At 44.0% G+C, this 21686-nt stretch overlaps 1 long non-coding RNA gene across 1 annotated transcript; it reads left to right on the plus strand.

The window, feature by feature from the left end:
- The first annotated feature begins 12931 nt into the window (after nt 1–12931).
- LOC142260452 (uncharacterized) lies at nt 12932–18520 on the plus strand. Its single transcript, XR_012728656.1, has 3 exons — nt 12932–13316; nt 13396–13458; nt 18466–18520. It is a non-coding gene; the product is annotated as an uncharacterized LOC142260452 (long non-coding RNA).
- The last annotated feature ends 3166 nt before the right edge of the window (nt 18521–21686 follow it).

The following is a 21686-nucleotide window of genomic DNA, read 5'->3' on the forward strand; positions in this document are numbered from 1 at the left end:
GCAATTTTAAAGTTAACCTAACGAAATCTGAAATTTTAAATATCAATTTACCATCCTTGGAACAGATTGCTCTACAAAAAGTGTTTCCTTTTAAGGGTGCTCTACTTTAATGCAGTATTTAGGGGTACGATTGACAGCAGACCCCACACAACTCTTCCGACTGAACTACAAACCGATCCTTGACAAAATTGTGACTGACATCCAGAGGAAGAAAGGGGCGAAATTATCGTGGTTCGGGAAGATTAATGCCATTAAGATGGATATCCTCCCGAAGCTGCTTTATATTTTCCAGGCGGTCCCAATAAAAATACCAAACAATTTTTTTAAACAACTCAATACAGTATGTTCCAGCTTTGTCTGGGGGCAAAAGAGACCACGATTGGCCCGTAGGTTTTTATGTAGACATAAAAGTAAAGGGGGGACGGGTCTCCCGGATTTTCAAGGCTATCACAGAGCGGCAGTCTTGATAAGGATTGTAGACTGGTTCCATGGGGAAGCTGGAAAGGAGTGGGTCTCCCTTGAGAAAGACATGTCACCAGTCTCTTTAACCTCACTACCTTGGATCTCTAAAAAAAACCCCCGTCAAAATATCTCACTTACTGTTTCTTTAACTCGGGATTCGTAGAAAATAAATATCCAGCGGATCCAGGCTTTTTTTCTTTAAAACTTTACCTTTATTTAGTGCATATAAAAATTCTTCAGGAGACAGGTATCCAACAGATAAAGGTTATTCATTACATCCAACGCGTTTCAACAGAAATATGTCATAATGTCTTATTCATGGATACTTTTACAACAGACAGCTTTAAATACCTCTTAAAAACCCCATAATGCATCAGGTTTAGTGCTACCACACCCAATGAAACACAGGTGCATGCATATAAAATGTCCTACAAAGACAGAATTGGTAGCATACACCACCTATATACTCGTACAAAAAATAGAAATAAAAACATTTTCACATGAACAAACATGATAGACCACTTCAATTAATCCCTGGTGTAATTCCATGTATATTTTCTCTCTTATCAATATAGCATGATTTCATAACACACACATAAAGGGCAGGATACTGATAATGGTAAACCATGAAAAAATTCCAGAAGCCAACTTCTATGATGGGAATGATTACATTTTTCTATAACCCTATATACAATATTAACTTAAGGAATCTTCCCTGGTCTGCACCATATATTAGCAATATCCACATAGCCTTTATCCCAGCGTGATACAGCTATTGTTCTCTGTTAGCAACTTCAACTGCATGGGGAAAAAAAAAATTGGTATTAGATAGCTCCAGGGCTGGATTAAGGTTGGTGGGGGCCCCTGGGCAGAAAATCTGGTGGGGGCCCCATAGCGTTAACATTTTTAGCCTTAACAGTAGAGCGCGAACTGTAGCATTTAGATATAAATCCACTGAGCATGGATCGTATCCTGTTCTGCCACATTCAGATTTAAAGTACTACAATACAGACACACTCCAGGATCACTCACAGCCGTCACTTACACACACAGTACAATACAGATACAGTCCAGGATCACTCACAGCCGTCACTTATACACAGAAAGTAGAGTTACTCACATTTTTTTATTGATCCCAATGTTAAGACAGCCAAGGAATAGTAAAAATACAGAAAGGGAAAGTTCTCACTGGCAGCAATGGTTGCTAAAAATAACAATGTGCTCTCTATTGTATTATCTCCGGAGTAGTACATAGCAGCTGATGTCTGTACACGGTATACCATACACAGTATCAGAGGTGGATCTAGGTTTTCCTGTCCATGGAGTAGGAGTTCAGTTTGGCGCCCCCTTCTATACACGGCTTATGCGGTTTGAGTAGTTGTCATGTGACCGCTCATACGCCATTTTCACACATGCCGATGAGCTGCTCTTCCTAATTCTCTCAATGTTCAATGAAATACTACAGCCCATAAAGAGAAGCAAGAAGAGGAGCTAATTGTGACTCAAAGTATTAAAACGACCTGCAAGTGGTCATGTGACCACTTCTGGACTTAGCAAGCAGAGCTGAATCCTTACATAGAGTATATTACAGGTTGTTGGATTGGGCATCCTACGGGGCTTACTTTTATTATTAAAGGGGTTGTCCAGGTCGACAAGGAAAATTTGTAGTTATCCTATATGACTGCAGACTTCTGAATTCTCACAGCTTGCGGACTGCACACTGTCATGATTTTCCCGTGCCATGAGCAAGTAGTCATGGGACTGCAAGTATGCGATTTGCTTACTTCCGGCCACATTCAAATTAGACGTGTGCAGCCTCACTCAATAGTTATATGCCCTCAAGCTCTCACTGTTGGCATCGGAGAGTCCTGACAGTGTGCACACTGAGGATTCAGAAGTCTGCAGTCACATAGAAACTTTCATCACAAACCTGGACAACCCCTTTAATGCTACTAACATAATGTAGAAACCCTTGCGGTCATGTAATTTTACAAATTATGGCTTGCTACATGTGTACAGGATCAGAATCAGTAAAATGTACATAAATACACTGTGTGCAGAATTATTAGGCAAATGAGTATTCTGATCACATGATACTTGTTATACATGTCGTCCTACTCCAAGCTGTATAGGTTGAGAGCCAACTACCAATTAAGTAAATCAGGTGATGTGCATCTCTGTAATGAGGAGGGGTGCGGTGTAATGACATCAACACCCTATATAAGGGGTGCTTAATTATTAGGCAACTTCTTTTCCTTTGGCAAAATGGGTCAGAAGAGAGATTTGACGGGCTCTGAAAAGTCCAGAATTGTGAGATGTCTTGCAGAGGGATGCAGCAGTCTTGAAATTTCCAAACTTTTGAAGCGTGATCACCGAACAATCAAGTGTTTCATGGCAAATAGCCAACAGGGTCGCACGAAGCATGTTGGGCAAAAAAGGCGCAAAATAACTGCCCATGAATTGAGGAAAATCAAGCGTGAAGCTGCCAAGATGCCATTTGCCACCAGTTTGGCCTATTTCAGAGCTGCAACGTTACTGGAGTATCAAAAAGCACAAGGTGAAATATCTTAAGACTGATTTTTCTCAGGTTTTATGGACTGATGAAATGAGTGACTCTTGATGGGCCGGATGGATGGGCCAGAGGCTGGATCAGTAAAGGGCAGAGAGCTCCACTCCGACTCAGACGCCAGCAAGGTGGAGGTGGGTACTGGTATGGGCTGGGATCATCAAAGATGAACTTGTGGGACCCTTTCGGGTTGAGGATGGAGTGAAGCTCAACTCCCAGACCTACTGCCAGTTACTGGAAGACAACTTCTTCAAGCAGTGGTACAGGAAGAAGTCGGTATCGTTCAAGAAAAACATGATTTTCATGCAGGACAATGCTCCATCACATGCATCCAACTACTCCACAGCGTGGCTGGCCAGTAAAGGTCTAAAAGATGAAAAAATAATGACATGGCCCCCTTGTTCACCTGATCTGAACCCCATAGAGAACCTGTGGTCCCTCATAAAATGTGAGCTCTACAGGGAGGGAAAACAGTGTCTGGAGGCTGTGGTGGCTGATGATCAAGCAATGACAGAATCTATGGATGGTCGGCTGCTGAGTGTCATCATAAAGAAAGGTGGCTATATTGGGCACTCATTTTTTGGGGTTTTGTTTTTGCATGTCAGAAATGTTTATTTCTAAATTTTGTGCAGTTATATTGGTTTACCTGGGGAAAATAAACAAGGGAGATGGGAATATATTTGTTTTTTATTAAGTTGCATAATAATTCTGCACAGTAATAGTTACCTGCACAAACAGATCCTCCTAAGATAGCCAAATCTAAAAAAAAACCTCCAACTTCCAAAAATATTAAGCTTTGATATTTGAGTCTTTTGGGTTCATTGAGAACAGAGCTGTTGATCAATAATAAAAAAAATCCTCTAAAATACAACTTACCTAATAATTCTGCACACGGTGTACAGCACCAGAACCAAAAGCAATACCAAAATACATCACTAGCACCCAGTGGCGTAACTAGAGTTTGATGGGCCCCGGTGCAAAGTTCAGATCTGGGCCCCCCTCCACATACACCAACACTTGGGGTACAGGATAATGACGCTGACACTTGGCTCCTACCGTCAGCACCCAGATTTCCCATGATCTGAAGTCCCTCTATCAGCACCCAGCTTTCCTATGTTCTGATATCCATCTTGTCCTCGGCACCCAGCTACCTATGCTCTGCTATACATCTTTCCCTCAGCACTCAGCTTTCCTATATCAGAGCATGAGAAAGCTGAGTGCTGAGAGAAGATGTATAGCAGAGCATGGGAAAGCTGGGTGCTGAGAGAAGATGTATAGCAGAGCATGGGAAAGCTGGGTGCTGAGGGAAAGAGCCTTTTTCCCCTCAGCACAAAACTTTCCCATCCCCTTATTGTATCTTTGTCCCCCCTCGTATATAGTTCTCCAAACACAATAATGGCCCCCACATGGCCTTCCATATAGTGTAAAGGGTCCCACATAACCCTTCATATATTAGAATGCAGCTCCATAGTCCTACATATATTATACTGCATTTCCCATAGTTCTCCATGTATTATAATTCACCCCATAGTACATAATATATAATACTGCACCACATAGTCCTCCATATATTATACTGCACCCCATAGTTCTCCATATTTATAAGGCACCCCCATAATCCTCCATGTATAAAGTAGCCCTTCAATTATTATAATTAATTTCTCATAGTTCTCCATATATTATACTACACCACATAGTCCTCCATATATAATATGCACCCAGCCCTCCATGTATAATAATGCAGCCAGCCTCTCCAGGCCTCCATGTATAATAATGCAGCCAGCCTCTCCAGGCCTCCATGTATAATAATGCAGCCAGCCTCTCCAGGCCTCCATGTATAATAATGCAGCCAGCCTCTCCAGGCCTCCATGTATAATAATGCAGCCAGCCTCTCCAGGCCTCCATGTATAATAATGCAGCCAGCCTCTCCAGGCTTCCATGTATAATAATGCAGCCAGCCTCCCCAGGCCTCCATGTATAATAATGCAGCCTCTCCAGACCTCCATGTATAATAGTGCAGCCTCTCCAGGCCTCCATGTATAATAGTGCAGCCTCTCCAGGCCTCCATGTATAATAATGCAGCCTCCATGTATAATAGTGCAGCCTCTCCAGGCCTCCATGTATAATAATGCAGCCTCCCCAGGCCTCCATGTATAATAATGCAGCCTTCCCAGGCCTGCATGTATAATAATGCAGCCTCCATGTATAATAAGGAAGCCTCCCCAGGCCTCCATGTATAATAATGCAGCCTCCCCAGGCCTCCATGTATAATAATGCAGCCTCCCAAGGCCTCCATGTATAATAATGCAGCCTCCATGTATAATAATGCAGCTTCCATGTAAAATAATGCAGCCTCCCCAAGCCTCTGACCACCGTGTACCCTCTCTCTTCACGTCTCCTCGTTCCCCCGCCACTGCTCATCCTCGCCGCTGCTCGTCCTCCCCGCTGCTCGTTCCCCCACTGCTGCTCGTCCTCCCCGCTCTCCTCGTTCCCCCGCCGCTGCTCGTCCTCCCCACTGCTCGTTCTCCCGGTGCTGCGGTCGGCGTCCTCCTGTCCTGCACACTGTGCATTTAGCACAGCAGTCGCACAGGAGTGACGTTGCGGCGCAAGCACAGGGGTAGAATGATGATGCATAGCGCGCCAGCGCTATGCTTCATCATTACTGTGCGCGGTGACGGGGGAGCCGCCGCAGCCGCTGACACCAGGCAGGGGGCCCCGGTGCCGCGGCTGACACCAGGCAGGGGGCCCCGGTTTCGCGGCTGACACCAGGCAGGGGGGCCCGGTGTCGGCGGCGGCACCGGTTCAAATAGCGGCCGCGTGGTCTGTGGCAGAACAGCGCAGCTCCTCTCTCAATGACAGGAGCTGGCTGCTGATCTGCCTGGCGGTAGTTACGCCCCTGCTAGCACCTTCATCAGTAAACGAATATATCACCAGAACCACCAATACATGACTACAGCACCAAATTTACTACAACAATATATTGTAGTGTCACATCCCCATATACATTTGTATCACATGAATTAACAACTCCCAGTATGTCCTTAACAATTGTAAGAAAATGCTGGGAGTTATCAGTATTTATGAAGCATTGCGTATCACACACATACAGTTACGTCCAGGGACCTTGTAGGTGACATCTTCTCTGATCGGAGTCATCTTATTCTTTCTTCTCCATCTTGTCCAGACGTCATGATGACTTTTCACTTCCACAGCTCCTCTCTGCAGACCTCCCGGGTCTTCTGCAGCACATCTCGACATTATGCCCTTAAAATAAATAGCAGAATGATTATAATGCTCCTAAATATAAATATATGACCTACACTGTGCACCTGAATAATTGCCCCTCACTGTGCTCCCTGCACAAAATGACCCACACAATGTCATTCTTATGGTACATGGCCTCTTTTTTCAGTTCTGGGCCCCCTCTTCACACCGTCCTCTACATTGTGTACCCACTATACTTCCAAATGTCTATACTGTGCCCCCTCCTCACACGCCCCCTCCTGAGCTGTACCCTCACACTGTTCCCCATGCTGCCCCCTCTCTATACTGCCCTCACCCTCAGTACCAAAGTCACTATAGTGCAACTCAATCTCACATTCCCTCTCCTCAGCATACTGTGCCCTCCATACTGTGCCCTCACACTGCCCACCATGCTGCCCCTTCTCTATGCTGCTTATCCCCCCCCCACTACCCAGTCAGTCTATACTATGCCCCTCACACTTTTCTCCACCAATACTCTCCACTTACAATATTCTCCCACCATACTGCTGCCTCACACTTTTTAATGGTGCCCCCCTGATTACTGTGCAGGGGCAAATATGACGCATGCCCCCCAAAGGTACGCCCCTGTATAGTGTACAGGAGAATACATGACTGGTACACAATATACTGTGATACAGACACCAGATGTTATACAATATACACATTATTATATACCATCTGATGTGTGTACACAGTATATCACACTGCTCTGTACACTGGATGTGGTATACCATGTACACAGTATATCACACTGCTCTGTACACTGGATGTGGTATACCATGTACACAGATATACAATCCCCTGCACTGATCACGCCTGGGCCTACAGGACAGGATGTAACATATTCTATATGTAATATGGGCCATATAGTGTAATGTGTGCTGCAGGCTCAGATGTGATCAGTGCAGGATTCTGTGTAGTGATGTTTGTGCTGGAGATCAGTGTGGGTTATTGCAGGGGAGGGATGAGGCCAATGACCCGGCACTGACAGCCCGACCTGATCTGCAGCAGCTCACACTCCTGCAATAACTCACACTGATGCCGAGCAGAGTGGCCGCTGACACTATGGAATCCGGTCTGGAGTTATCAGCGGCGTCCTGCTCCCTCCTCACTGCAGCCTCCTGCCCGGCCGGCACCATGATTAATGACCTCATACTTACCGGGACCCACTGAGACCTCCGGTCCTCCCACAAGTTCCTCTACGGCAGGAAGAAGCCGCAGCAGGTGCGCGGTGACGTCATCCTGGAAGACGCAGCCCACACAGCGTGCAGTACAGTGATGGTCGGGATTGAAATACCTTAAAGGTACAGCGTGGTCTTGAACCTCTGCGGCATTAATAAAATGGCGGACACAAAGATGGTGGTGGGGGCCCCCTCAGAGGCTTTTGTGGTGGGGGCCCCGGGGCTGAAGCCCCACCTGCCCCGCGTATAATCCGGCCCTGGATAGCTCCAATCACTCAATTATATTGCATTATCATGTCCTGTCTGATGTGTAAACCATCTGGCACTCTTGTGCCTTGTTTAAACATCCAGAATGTCTCACGGTTTAATAATTTTCTATGAAAGTCTTCCCCTCCCCCCCCCCCTTGGGGGCTTACTCACCTTTTCAATTGCTTTAAAGCTGAAACTTCTAAGATCACCCTGGTGTATAGTAGTGAAATGCCTGGACACCGCTGAAGAACCGCACATAAGGTTCTTCCCCACATCTGACACGTGACGTCTTATACGGTTCTTCAGCGGTCCTCCCGTACAACCTACATATTGTTTCATGCAGATAGTACAGTCAACAAGATGGATTACCCCTTCGCTGTTACAATTTAGATGCCGGTCTATGAGATACTTTTGTTTCTTTTTCTAATAAAACATCGGATTACTTTTATCTACATATTGACATGCCTTGCAAGGGTGATGTCCACATTTGAAAAAACCTTTGTATGTTAACCACGTACTCTAACTTTTCACTGTCTCACGTGTAACATTACTAGGACTGAGTATATTCCCCAAGGTTTTTGCCCTCATAGAAACAAAACGTATAGAGTTAGATTTAATAACCTTAGAAAGAATGTTATTTTCATTTAGAATAGGCAAATATTTTTTTAGAATTTTTACTATATTAGAATATTGAGGGCTATACCTAGTAGAAAAGGTGATCGGTGCAATATAACCAGCTTTCCCATCTTGAGTAATTTCTTTATCTGATAATAATTTATCCCTATTTATATATTTGACCTTGTTAATAGCTTTATGTATGGTCCATTTAGGATAACCCCTATGGGAAAGGCGATCACATACTTTTTCTTGCTCTATTCTAAATTTTTTACTGTCACTGGTGTTCCTTTTTATGCTAATTAATTCGCCTATAGGGATGTTCTGTATAATATGGGCAGGATGACAGGAGCTACCATGCAATATTGAATTGCTATCTGTAGGTTTCCTATAAGGACAAATCTCTACCTCACCCCCTTCATCATGGCCTATAAATGTAATGTCCAAAAAATTAATATTTTTCTGGAGATTATAGGTAAACTTTAAATTAAATTCATTCTTATTGACTTACGACATGAAGAGCCTGCATTGTTCTTCCCCTCCCTGCCACACAAAGATTATATCATCTATATACCGCCCATAAATTACAATATTATGAAACAGATTTTCTTCATTAAAAATATATTTTTCTTCCCACATTGCTACCACTATATTTGCTAACGAGGGTGAATATTTTCCTCCCATGCTTACTCCTTGTTTCTGTAAATAATATTTCTCATCAAACTGAAAATAATTGTGTGTCAATAAATATTTGACCGAAAAATACAAACAATCTTTTATGGGTTGAATATAACAGCTATATTTATCCAAAAAATTTTCTAGGCTATCCATAATTATTGTATGTGGGAGAGAGCGGTACAGGCTCTCAATGTCGCACGCCAACCACCTATAGTTCTCTTTCCAAAGAAAACCATCAAATCCCTTCATAATACATTCCGTGTCCCTAATATATCCAGGCACTGTACATGCTAAAGGTTGAAGATATAGATCTACCCATGATCCTAATTTTTCGTTTACCGACCCTATCCCTGCAATAGTAAGTAAGGGTTTGTAATAGAAAAGCATTTGTTCAAAATCAACATCATTTACAAGGCTTTCAGATTGTAAAGATCTTAGGGTAGATAGGTTACACAAATCTTTAAATTCAAACATTTCCACGTTTTTTTGAATATCAAAATTTTTTTCAGTATCAATATTAGGTGTTTCAGTCCCCACATCGAAGTGACATCTCAGGGTCAGGTTTCTGGCCAATTTGTTGACATCTAAAATAGTTTGAAATAAATCAAATTTTTTTTATTGGTGAAAAACCTAGACCCTTTGACAGCACTCCGATGTGATCCGCTGTTAACACCTGTGCAGACAGAATAATGACAGGGCAATTCAATTCTTTTTTTGTCTTGGTGAACTCCTGGTGACTCCTATGTTTCCTCCCCGCCCTCCTCCTGTGTTTTTTGAATGGTAATTGGAGGAAAGCGGGGGGAAATTTTTTTCATATGTATTTTCTCTTGAATCCATGCTGTCTTCAGGTTGTTCCCCTGATGAAACCGAAGAGATATCTGAAAAGCTTACTTTTCTTCTTTCTTGATTGCCATATTTAAAGGAGTTATCCGACATACACTCCAAAAAAAAATGTAAGCTAATCTGTGCTGTATTGTCATATAAAACACCCCTACATTTTTTTTTGTTTTCTAACTTTTGTTCCTCTTGAATTATCCCTTTATTTTCTGCAGCTCTTTGTTTACATTCAGCACAAGCAAGCATGACAACTTCCTGTATTCTTGGTTGCCAAACTTCAGTCAGAGCTGGCACCGCCCAGCCTCACTGTCCAGAAACGCCCCCTGCCCAGCCTCACTGTCCAGAAACTCCCCCTGCCCAGCCTCACTGTCCAGAAACGCCCCCTGCCCAGCCTCACTGTCCAGAAACTCCCCCTGCCCAGCCTCACTGTCCAGAAACGCCCCCTGCCCGGCCTCACTGTCCAGAAACGCCCCCTGCCCAGCCTCACTGTCCAGAAACTCCCCCTGCCCACCCTCTGCACACTCATTGGCTGTCAGAATTCTGCCCAGCACCTGACCTCTCAGCATAAGTGATAGAGCAGAGGTCCAGCTTCACTCATCTGTGACACAGCAATCAGCTCACATCCCATCCACAATGGTAACCGAAAGAGTTGTTACATGTTCCTCACCCCTTATAGATAAATGAATACTCTGTAAGGAAGACTATATATAGCATCTAATTTTTGTCTATAGTAGATAGATACACCATGTATGTATGGTACATGTGTGTGTGTGTGCGTGTTTTGTGTCATATAGTTATGTGTGTGTGTGTATATATATATATATATATATATATATATATATATATATATATATTTGCACATAGCTTGTCCAGGCTTATTTCTCTATGTGTCACTAGATGAATTGACACATTGGGCTGCGAATGTGGAATGTGCAGATTGCATACGAGTGGTCACATGACCATTCATTCTGACTGTCAACAACTCAGTGTCTGCTTCATGTGATGTGAGGATTCACATATCTACACTGTGTAGCTGCAAGCAAGAAATAGTGCGATAATAATAATAATCTGCAATAAAATATAGTTACTGCAGATTTTTGTGAAAAACCTTGACCACTATTTTTCCTTTGGCTACATGATATTTTGTTCATGCTGTCAAACATCGCAGCATGCCTATGTCACTACTAGCTTGATACAGGTCCGTGAGGTGGCTTTCATTTCCGCACTGGTAATAGCCACCCGTCCCTCACAGCATCACTCTTTCAATGGCATCAACATTCTGGATGCACATACAGTTGAAAACAAGAAGGAATCTTAAGCCTGCTTTACACGTTGCAATTTCGCATACGATTTCGTATGCGATTTGCAACGCCCCCATCGTATGTGCGGCACGTTCAATTTGTTGAATGTGCCGCACAAACGATTACCCCCGTCACACGTACTTACCCCGCCATACAACCTCGATGTGGGCGGCGAACGTCCACTTCCTGGAGTGGGAGGGACGTTCGGCGTCACATCGACGTCACGCGGCAGCCGGCCAATAGAAGCGGAGGGGCGGAGCTGAGCGGGACGTAAACATCCCACCCACCTCCTTCCTTCCGCATTGTCAGCCGGGAGCTGCAGGACGCAGGTGAGATCTGTTCATCGTTCCCGGGTTGTCACACACTGCGATGTGTGCTACCCCGCGTACCATGAACAATCTGACGTGCAATTCTAGAGAAAGGTACGATGTGTATGCGATGAACGTTTTACCGTTCAATCGCACGTACCTGTCACACTCTGCAATGTACCTTACAATGCCGGATATGCGTCACTTACTACGACGTGACCCCTCCGACACATTGTAAGATACATTGCAGCATCTAAAGCTGGCTTTTAGCTCCCTGTTCCATCTTTCACCCTGTTTATGTGAGCTCTGAGACTCAGCACTGTGTGCATGATGTCACTATATCGCACCCTCTGTACTGAGCTTCAGGACGCACGCTGCAGAAAATGGAGCAGCAGGGAAATGAGGAAAGGTGAGTAATTTATTATTTGTCAAATTTTATACATAAATGGGGAGAAATATGTGTGTTCACATAGTGTTGGGCAGAGCTGGCGTCACCCCACCAGTGCACTTGGGGAAGTGCCAGGGTCCTGTACAAACTGAGGCCAACTCGCTGTTGGGGACACTGTCAGCCTTGTTTGCTTGACGGTGTCCCCAGCTCTTTATGATGTATAGTGCCCACCGCCCTAGTAACTGTCTCCCCCCTCCCCCGTGCACTCTCCTCTTGTGAGCTGTCTCATCAGTATGTGCTGAGTGCAGCGTTCTGAGCTCCTGGCTTCTAAATACTAAGAAGCTGGGTGCTTACCTATCCCCGCCGGATGGCGCATCCTCGCCACCTCTGCGTTGCCCGCAGCACTGTGATGAGATGCAGAGTGATGACATCATCACACTGGGCTGCTGGATGACATGCGGCCTCTTTACTCTGCTCCACTCCCTTGTTTCCGGTCACATGGCTAATTTGCATGCAATGCCCTAGAAGGGCTTTGCATGCACAGTAGTTATATGTAGTTCCTCAAGCGACACTGACGAGCCCCTCTGCTGCAACTGTGACTAGGACTAGGAGAAAACGTTGGCCCTGCTGGAGCTTAATAATGCTTAGTAATTATTCTGGGTACAGCCAGGCCACCGCTCTTCTCCGGGCCCGATATCTAAATCACAGTTGTAATGCCCTGATGGCAGCCCAGAGCACTCAGATCTTATTTCAAAGACGTCTCAAGCAGCTTTTACTATAGCGGTCCCTATAAGTCCCAGTGCCCATGCTGAGTAGTTTTGACGTATATTTTGAGAAATCTGCAGAAAAATCTGCATGTCCATTGTGAAGCCAGCAAAGTCTATGAGAATTCATAAGGGCTGTGCCCACGTTATTCTTCTCTTGCGTATTTGGTGCAGATTTGGTGCAGAAAAAAAGAAATCTTCAATAAATACACAAGGGAAAAATACTCAACGTGGGCACAGGCACTTCTCAATTCTCATAGACTTTACTGGCTTAACAATGGACATGCAGATTTTGCTGCAGATTTCTGAAAATCAGTGTCAAAATCTGCGTCAGAATACGCAGCGTGGGCACAGGGCCTAATGATGTGCAAAATGCTAGTCTTTATGAATCAGAATCATATTTTTTGGAAAATATAAGTAGCAATCCTGTCTGTCAATATCATGCCCCAAGGAACAGAGTTATATGTTTGTCTGTTCATTCTACTATCAATGTACTTGAAAGCTATTTCCTTTTTTATTTTATTCTTTTTTATATGTTCTGTCACTATTTTTAGAAATGAAAATGTTTATTTGCTTGAACATTCCAATGAATGTATTGTGGATTCTAAAGAGATTATTTGTTATAAATCTTTAGTCTGTACAGCAAAGAGCAACTGAAGAAGAATATGAAGATTTGGACTCTGATTATGAACCAACTTACGAAGTATGTTGATTGATGAACGCTTATTTCATTGAACAGAAACAATGTGTTGTTACTGAATTGTGTTTTTTTTTCTCACCAGACAGAAACTTCAGAGGATGAGGAACCTGAGGAATTCAGACCAGCAAGAACAAGCAATAACACAGTAATTTTTTCCAAACCTTCCAAATTAAATGGTCCAGGGAAGCAGACAATATTTAATTTGGTTTTCCCAGGCTCTGATGAAAAGGTTACAGGAACTGTTTGTTTCAGAAAACTGCTGAATCTTTTTAACAATCAACTTTATTGATTTTTCAATATAGGTTACAAAAATTAGAACCTACATCAGGGGTCTCAAACACGCGGGCCGCATGCGGCCCGTCAGGCTGCTTCGTGCGGCTCCCAGGCCCGTGCCCCTGTTCACTATTGCGGCCGGTGCAGGGGCCGCAGCCACTGTCTGCACTTTGTTAGATGTGTTTTGCCCGTTGCCGGCGCTGCGCTCTCAGATGTAAGGACTGTGCGCGCGCAGCGCCGGCAAAACATTCATCTGACAGAAATCGCTGCCAGTGGCTGCGGTCCCTGCACCGGCCGCAATAGTGAACAGGGGCACGGGCCTGGGGCCGCACAAAGCGGAGGTTAGGAGCCGAGGGAACGCGGGACAGGTGAGAAGAATGGTGTTTGTTTATTTTTTGTGTATGTGAAGGACGGCACATTAACCCCTTATCGACCTATGACGTACTGGGTATGTTATGGCTCTCTGGTACTTAAGGACCCATGACATACCCAGTACGTCATGGCGAAATCACAGCCGCAGTGGCTAGGCTACGATCGCCGTTTGCATTGCCAATAGCAAATACCTTAGATTCGGGGAGGAGGGAACCTCAGGAGGGGTGGTGTCTCCTCCCCGGACCTACGGAGGCTGTGATTGGCTGTGCGGCGTTCGTCAGCCAATCACAGCCACTGTAATGTTACAGCCATTAAAAATGGCTGTAACATTGAAATCCAACCCTGATCAGTGCAGCTGTAGCACCGATCATTGGCTGGAGCTGGGTGACCTCTGTTTCACCCGCCCCCAGCTCTGATTGGAGAGACCGGCCTTGTGACCGATCTGTCCAATCACTGTGGATCTGGGGCCGGAGACTGCCCCCTCACCTTCACTCCGGCGTCTGTGGGTGGAAGGAAGCCGAGAGCGATCGGTAAATTATAGCGCCCCCTTTCACCCGCCGCCGCCACTGCCCCCCCATTACTACAGGATGGGGACATTACTATAGAATAAGGACAAGGTGGGCACATGTCTATAGAATAGGGACAAGGTGGGCACATTACTATAGAATAGGGACAAGGTGGGCACATTACTATAGAATAGGGACAAGGTGGGCACATGTCTATAGAATAGGGACAAGGTGGGCACATGTCTATAGAATAGGGACAAGGTGGGCACATGTCTATAGGATGGGGACAAGGTGGGCACATGTCTATAGGATGGGGGCAAAGTGGGCACATGACTATAGAATAGGGACAAGGTGGGCACATGTCTATAGGATGGGGACAAGGTAGGCACAAGTCTATAGGATGGGGACAAGGTGGGCACCTTACTATAGAATAGGGACAAGGTGGGCACATGTCTATAGGATGAGGACAAGGTGGACACATTACTAAAAGATGGTGACATTACAAGGATGGGCATAATACTATTGGATGGGGACATTAGAATAGTGACAAGGCTGGGGTCATTACTATAGGATGGGATTTCTATATAGTGATAATTGTAACACTATTAGTTACAAGAAAGGGATAAGATGTAAAAAAAACCAAAATAAGGCATGACTTTTTCTTTACCATCAATTTTTTTTTATATATATATATATATATATATATATATATATATATATATATATATTTAACCAAAGAATGTGCATATTTGTTATAATAAACAAGTGAAAAATGTTGAAAATCAGTGATCCAAAGGTGTGTAAAAAAATATATATGGTACCAATAAAAATGTCACTTTGTCCCGCAAAGAATGCGGCCCCCCAAATTATTTTTTTCCTCTGTGCGGCCCATACACCCAGCCGAGTTTGAGACCCCTGACCTACATTATACTGTGGGTAGGGCACAAGTACCAACGGTGGATACAAGCAAACTACTGAATATTGAGGCTATGTGCCCACGTGAGATGAAATCTGCGGATTTATCTGCGGAAAATCCGCGGATATTCTGGATTTTCAAGGTAAATCCGCAGGTTTCATCATGTACATACACTCCCATGTTATCCTATGGGACATGGGGAGTGCTGTGTCCACGTTGCGGATACGTGCAGCTGTGGAACATGTTGCGGATGTCCCGCAGCCACACGTAATTGCATGTCAATTCTTTCCACGGAATTACCTGCGGAAATCTGCATTGGTCCCATACTTACCTGCCTTGATAGCAGACACCCGGTCACTTTCCTCCGGTGGAGCGCGGTGGATCCAGGAGCAGGAAGGAGAAGGTTAGTGGGCCTGCACGAGCTCCGGTCATGTGACAGCCAGAGCTAGTTCAGGTCCACCCACCTTCTCCTGCACAGTGCAGACACGGCCAGAGAGTGTAGTGCTGTGTGATGGAGGTAAGTATGAACTCCCCGATCACTCCAGCACTTGTTCTGCATTGAGGATGCAGTGCCGAAGCCATGGTACTGTATCCTCAATGCAGAATGACCGCAGGATATCCGCAGGACATTACGCAAGAAAACCGCAGCATGGAAACAGAAAAAGGTGTGCTGCGGTTTTCTGGGAGCACCTGCGGACTGTCCTGCGGATATAACCGCAGGACACTTTCCCCGTGGGCACATAGCCTGAGAGTGTACAATGCACACACTGTATCAACTTGCTCTGTATTCCCAGTGTGAGTGACCAATTCTTACCAACTTCTCTGTTTGAAATTGTATTCAGAAAAAACACCTGAGAATAGTCACCACATGACCACGCTTAGGCCTATTTCAGACGTCAGTGATTCTGGTACGTTTGTGTTTTTTTTAATACGTACCAGAATCACTGACATATGCAGACCTATTATAATCAATGGGCCTGCGCACACATCAGTGATTTCTCACTAACTGTGTCTCCGTGCGGCATCCACACGTGTCCGTGATTCCCGCACAAAGACATGTCCGTTTTTTTTCTGGCATCACTGATGTACCAAAGAACACATTATGGTGTGATCCATGAAACACGTTCCAGAAAATCACGTACATTTAAAATAAAAAAACATTTTCCACTCACCTTCTCCAGCGACGATCTGTGCAGCCTGTGCTCTCAGCTTCTTCCTGGCTGGATCATTATGGCATGCATATTCATGTATGCAGCCAGAGCAGACCCGGAAGTAGCTGCAGAGGTGAGAGACAGTGGTGGCCGGATGCTGCAGAGCTGTAGACTTCAGCACCATGGACAGTAGGAATAGGACAGGTGGGTTTACGTCCATATGCAATCACTGCTGACAGATCACGTATTACGGATTGCACATGGACAACCCATGTGTGCCGTGAATCACGGCCCACGGAGGGACACATGCGTTTTTTACACATCAGTGAAAAACGTCTGTGTTTTTAACTGACGTGTGAAACAGGCCTTAAGCAAACTATCTACATGAGGTGATGTGATTTGTACTCACACAAGGAATGCAGGGTAATTGTGACTGTGCGCATATTGCTCAGTCGCAATTTTGCAGTATGCAGTAACATCGAGTTTCTTCCTTTGAGACCATAATGCACCTTTTAACTCTTACACTTCAATGTGGTGTTTTCTCATAATTTAGACATAGATATATGTATATGTTTTGGGTAGAACTATGTTTAAAGGGGTTGTCTGGTCTAAATCCATACGTCTGCAGTCACTATGTTATTGCAAATTTAGGAATCCTATTAACACACCCAATGTGTGTTTACAGAATTCCTCTTTTTTTATATTGGTAAACGGTGTTCACATGGCTGCAAGTATGTGATATGCTGCTTCACTGCCAGAATTCAAGTAGATGTGCGCAGACTCACTCAATACACTTGTGTTGAATGAGGGTGTGGACGTGTAGTCGGCTTGTGACCGCATGTATGCTGATTGCATATTTGAAGACACTTGACTGCCCACTATAAGGTCCAGCAAAATAGAATACTGAAATCACGCACACATACCCTGTGACAATTCTCGTCTACATGACTGTAGACTTTAACTTCAAGCCTGAAAAAACCTTTCATATTCTTTTCAAAATTAGATGTAGAACATCCAAATTTTAACAAATTAAAAACGTTGTCTAGAACGAAAAGACTGCAGTCACTCTGTGACAGAACAGATGCTTCTGCCTATGAATATTTATATTGTATAGATCACCACCGTTCCCGACTCGATAACTCCTCGCAGTGCACAGCGTGTGTGCTGGGAGTCTTAATAAGTCTGCAGTCACTTAGAGTAACGGTAGACTTGTCATTTTAGACCAGACAACACCTGTAAGTCAATCACAATATCAATTATATTGTTTAAATTGTATTGATTTTATAGGATTTTCATGGTCTGTTGCAAAGATTACGTCAAAGAATTGATGAGGAGAATCGTTTGGATCCGTGGTGCTTTCAAACTGATCCTCACTGGGGAGAAAATGAAGAGCGTCCACTACCAGTTCAAGATACTGAAGGCAGGCTAGAGAACACCAACTGGTGTTCATGTGGCCATTGTAAACTAATGCCACGTCTCGAGGAATCCATATGCTGTCATGAGTTTCAGCAGATGGACCGTTTCAGACATAACATAAACTGCATTGCAGAGTATGCTGACTTCTTGGCAAAGGTCGTATGCAGGGATTATCTATTTGAATTGGTGGAATATGATGCTCGCATAACACATGCACAATTTCAGCGTCATGAAAATCGGTAAGTTTATGTTAAAGATAATTAGCATTATGGGAATGATATGAATCTCTCTTTCTCTGTAATGTGTGTGTGTGTCTATATGTGAACAGCTGCACTCTATCACTGTCACCGGCTGGTCACAAACAATACTTGCGCACATCACGCAGATGCTACTGTAAAAGCTTTTGAAATCATTGTCTTGTTATATTAATCTCCATTTTAAAATAGGATTGTAACTATATTACATTTCTGCTATCTATTGTAGTTAATATAATATTGCAATATTGCTTTATTTTTCAGAATTTTACGTTTAGTGGCATATCAGAAATTCACCGGCATGGTGTACAGTATCCTCGGCCATTCTCACAGAGTGCCAATCCCATCATGTGCTGTTAATAAAATAAGAGAGTCATTTCCTGATCCACTTGGACGTTACACAGGATTTAAATGGTATGCCACTCATGCCACTGCTCCTCTTCTAGCCAACTTCAATTTTTAGATAATGTCTGTATTGTACATTCAATTATCATATGTACATTTTTTGAGCACTTTGTTATATTTTGAATGTTATATTTTTTTTTTAATATTGATAACATGACTTTGTTTACAATCATTATAAATTTTGTTAATATTGAAATTTGTCTTAGTTGTAAATTTTATTTTTAGAAACTGTTAAATAATATAAATAAAAAAACAAAAAAACAAAATACTGACATCAAGAGATTTAACGTGTTAAATCTAAAAGACATATCAATCACTGGAATAATAAAACAAAGCCATAGAAGCCATTTTAATATTTTTAGAATTTGATTGGTATTTTACCTCACTAAGCTAAAAATGTGCCGCCCTTGCAGCGGTCCAAATTGCTCGGATCTGGGGGTGGTGATTACTCTTTGCTCGAGGGTCTCCCTATCCGGGGGCTAGTGGCCATACTCAAATTGACAAGGGGGTATTTACAGGGGATTGGTATAGTTTGTGACACCACCCGTGGTGTATGGTAATTGGGAGTACCGCCACTGCCGTTGGGAGTACCCGGGGTGATCTGTGACCTGCCTCCTGGCACAAAAGTTTAGATTGTCCGTTGTGGCACGTCAGATTGGAACTTTATGGGACCCGCTCCCCACTATGGCTAAGTGAAGGAGCCTGCTCTCAGGAGCTCACGCTTGGGATTTCAGTGTGCCAATTGCTAGGAAAGCCCTATCCCCCTCGTTGTGCTATTGCCCCCGATCTCTGAGCTTTGTAGGAACAGTCCATAAAGGCCCTGTCTTCCGCAGGTTAATTTCCGGGACGCCTGAAGCTTCTCCCCAACCTATGGTCCATGTACCTTCGGTCCCAGACTGGTGATAGGATCAGGCTGCTGACCATCCTCCTTGACGGGTTCCAGGCACCTAGCCTCAATCCCCCTGCGACCGGGGGTCCAACTCGTTTAGGTCCAGACCACCGTCTGTTACCTAGTTTACTTCTCCCCTGGGAGCTACAAGTCCCAGCTTCCTCAGAGCTCCTCACAGCTTGAGGGCTACCACTCAACTGACTAGACACCTCCCACTTCCCTGCCTGACCCCTAGGTGGGCGGCCCTATTCCTGCTTAACACTAGAACTACTGAGGTAGTCATTTTGACTACTTCGTCCTATGTATTCAAGTAGTCAAAAAAAAAGCCAGTAGTTCTAGTGTTAAGCAGCCCACTTGTGTGCCTGACAGGTGTGGTGCAAAGTGTATCTAGGATTTGTGAATGCTGATGGAGACAGTACTGCAGGATAGAGACTCAGAACCATGGGGGGTTGAGCCGAGCAAGGGGAGGGCAGATTGTGCAGAATCCTCAGACGACCCGAATAGTCCATGGCGTCACAAAAAAAAGTGTGTAAAAAAAAAAATCAGAAGTGGGAACAACTTGTAAAACTTGGCCAGTCAACCCGACTATCCATATATTCTGCCTCTTGTTTTCTTACAAAGCCTATCCTGTCCTCAGATACACTCTCCACATCTCATGAATTTGCATGCTACGAACACTTATGGGTTGTCATGGTCTTCCCTGAAGTGTATCAGTACAGCACAAACACTGACACCAAGATGGGAAAAAAACTGTTAATACACCATTTTCTATTCAGCTTTATGTTTGCCTTTACATATTGTAATGAATATATATACATATCACATTTCTAGGTATGATTCTGTTTGTGGACATGTCAGTGTGTATAGATGCTTGAGCATGTGTGTGTAGCTAAGGCCCCCTTCCCACATCAGTGTCTCCAGTATTAGTGGCGTCTATTTTCACATGTACTGTAGACACGTTCACACACATACTCATTATCATTGGTCTTTATTTTCACACCTCCGTATTGTCACATGAACCATGTTTCCAAGTGATCCACACGGAAACGTCCATTTTTTAGCATTAGCATGGAACAAAAGGTTGAATAGCATTCTATGGGTCCGTTAAAAAAGACGTATGGCACACATACACACACAGGGTTGACTGCACACAGCACCTGCAGCATTGCCCCTGCCTCCTGTGACCATTCTCCACCTCCCTGTAAGCTGCATTTGGCATAAAAGACGCACACTCATCTTCCTCACAAGGCAAAGTGTGTCTTAGGCTGTGTGCGCACGTGTGCGTATTTCATGCCTTTACGCTGCGCCAAGCACTGCAGCGTAAACGCATGCGTCCTTCGTCCGCAGCACAATCTATGAAGATTGTGCATAATCCATCCGCATGTTGGGTTTCAGAACGCAGCGATTTGCATGCAGAAATTTTTATTCAAATGGCTGTGTTCAAAAAAACAACATGTCACTTATTTCATGTGCTTTGGATACAGCTCCCACTCTGTCTATGGGAGAGGCAGCATCCAGAGCGCATGAAATACGCATTTATGCTGCAAACACTGCATCCATTACACAGTGTTTCTGCAGCGATTTGAAGCGCACATGTGCTGTCAAATCACTGCAGAATTTTCATCATGTACGTGAGAACATAGCCTTATAATACGAAAAATAAGATACATGCTTTTGTTTCAATACACATGCATGTGTACGCGTTCATGTGCGTGTATATCGAAAAACCTGTGTATACTTCTGTATGTTTCTCTGGGGACACTTGTGACTTTGTGTTCATTCAAGTACGTGTGTGTGAGGGTACACATACATGTGTGATACTAGGAATACTATAGAATTAAAAAAAATTCATATGAATTGAATCATCAGCTTTTAATAAACTATGCACAAAACATCAATTTATTTGAACTAATGTTTAATGGGTTACAATTTTTTTTTCTGATGGGCCTAATCAATAACAGGTAGGATGCTGGTAACAACCTACCTGTTGTGCCCAGATCTAATTTCTCTCAGCATATACTTTAGATGTTACAGACAACTCCTGTCTGTAATTCAGTGGCTTCTGCACACTTCACCTCAGCAGAAAAGCAAACTCTCTTCCACTCTCCTGTTAATGATGCGTGACTGCTGAGGTCATGCTGATTGACAGGTGCCTCGCTGATGCTTAACTGTAAGTAGCTGGCCATGAAGC

This window comes from Anomaloglossus baeobatrachus, unplaced genomic scaffold, assembly GCF_048569485.1.
Source record: "Anomaloglossus baeobatrachus isolate aAnoBae1 unplaced genomic scaffold, aAnoBae1.hap1 Scaffold_106, whole genome shotgun sequence".
Classification (NCBI taxonomy): Eukaryota; Metazoa; Chordata; class Amphibia; order Anura; family Aromobatidae; genus Anomaloglossus; species Anomaloglossus baeobatrachus.